Here is a 2,276-nt window from a genome sequence, read left to right as displayed (position 1 = left end):
AGATTGCACATATTTGGACTGTATCCAGCGGGCATTCTTTGTGGCTGTGTTTCTTCCTGCATCGTGGGCAAAAGATGGCTAGATTCTGCTCTGCCTCGGCTTGCTTTTGTTTAGCCTGCACAATGTCAAGTTGTGTAGTTACTGTTCCCAGGATATCAGTTTTAAAATTTTCTAGCAAATTTCCAAGTTCTACCCGTGTTACTCCCTCTGTTAATGTTCTGTTATCTCTGGGAAAGCGATCATATTCCGCTGGTTTTATCCTCGTGCTGCCTCTTGAGCTCCTGATACACAGATCAATGATATCAGCAAAATTTTCCTGATAAATGTCTCCTTTCCCCATGATGTTTAACGTTTCGATCCATTGCTCTCTCATACCTCTAATTAATGCAGTTTTCAACACGTTATCTGGCAGAGGTAGTGATGCATAAGGGGATCTTTGCAAGTTATATTGGAAACGTTCCACATATTCTTCTAAGGTTTCGTTTGGTCTGGCTGACATTTGAAAGATTTCATCTTTTAGTTCCCTTGACCTACAGTAATCTTGGTATTTCTTTAAAAAGGCTTCTTTCATTTGATCCCAATTGTTAATAACCCCACCACCTGAGCCCATAAACCATCTCAACGCAGCCCCTTTTAATGTAGAGGGGAACAATTTCAGTTTCTGGGGATCGGTGGTGTAGTCGTATCCTCTACATAATACATCAAATTTGAACAAGAAGGCGTCCGGATCTTCTGATGTGAGGCCATGAAATGTGGGAATATGCTGGAGAGGGATGGCTTTCATGGGCGCATTTGCTGCAGAATCTACTATCGGATATTGCAATGTGGAGGTCTGGGTGTTTGGCTGATTCTACGCCATGGGATCAAATATATGCCAGTAATCTTTAGGAATTTCCAAGAGAGTGTTACTTGGTTGAGGAGGGGTAGTCTTAACAGGGATTGTCTTGACACCACTCCCTTGATCAGGGATGATAATGGCCCCAACTGTCTGCGGTGAATGAATTCCTTCAACAAGGATTTTCACAGCACTTCCCTTGTCCGGGCTATTCAAAGGCTGGTTTAATACAATAGGAGATCTAGGTTCCTCAATTTCCCCTGTTTCTCCTTCTCCTTCACAAAGGTTACTTTGAGTCCCTTCGTGCAATGGTCCAGGAGTCAAATTTTCAATCTCTTGAAAATCCTGCTCCTCTGTTCGACTGTGCACCTCAGCAAAAGCTTCGGATGGTGATCCCGAGGCCTGAAGGGAACTAGTAGGCTGCTTAGAATTAGCTCTCTTATATCCTACTGATGGCTGAGAGTCGGCTTTCTTGTAGATTTCGTCTATAAAGGTCGTTCGTCCGAGGGTCACCGGCCCCTTGGCTTTGGATGGAGGCTTTTGATCTTTTTCTAACTTTTTCTGCTTAGTCATGCACTCCAATTAAACTGCTAAATCCTATTTAACCAGCAATTCTACTAAGAGAGCGGACGGTGGAGCAGGGCTTTTACATGCTCCGTACGCAGGTTCTTACCTTCCATTTTTAAAATCCAACTCCCTCCTAGCAGATTTGCGCACTACTCTATAAAGGACAAATGGCTATTACCCCTTCCCCGGCAACGGCGCCAAAATGTAGAGCTATAACTAGGGTCTCTCACACCACCAATTATTCCACATTATTAAGTCAATCCGGGATCGTTTTGTTCTTTCAAGGAGTAACTCAATCCGAGGCTGTTCTGTCCAAGTAGTGCTCGGTAGTATAGCGTTCTAATGACTTGAAAGGAAACAAACACTAAGCTGTAACTAGACCAATTGAGGAAATGAAATCACACAAGGCAAATGATCAGTCAAGGGTACGGAACCAATAACCCTTCCCTTTAGAAACTGATAAAGAAAGAAAACCAAAGCATGGGCTTACAGGTCAGGGAGCTAGGCAGCGTCTTGCTGGGCTCACGACAGCCTTAGGCCTGCTATCACGCGAAAGCAATAAAGGCAGATTGGCAAAAGTAAACTGGAACAACAATTCTTAAAATGGAACAACAGTAATGAAATGGAACAGCAGTAAAGAAATGGAACAGCAAACTATCATAAACAGGAAACGTCAATCATATAAAATGGAACAGCAAACCCAAATGGAACAGCAAATCCAAATGGAACAACAACCCCGAAGTATGTACACGGTCTATACTACTGCAGCGATCCGAGAGTAATGTGTGATGCGACTATGTTTTTGAACAAAGTGATATTATCTTCAAGTCTCACAAGTACTTATTTCATATGAATCTAGTAATGACAACATCCA

This window comes from Pinus tabuliformis, chromosome 2_1, assembly GCF_031772625.1.
Source record: "Pinus tabuliformis cultivar Carrire ecotype Pingquan chromosome 2_1, CPIR1, whole genome shotgun sequence".
In the NCBI taxonomy this organism is placed as follows: Eukaryota; Viridiplantae; Streptophyta; class Pinopsida; order Pinales; family Pinaceae; genus Pinus; species Pinus tabuliformis.
This window is presented reverse-complemented; position numbering follows the sequence as displayed.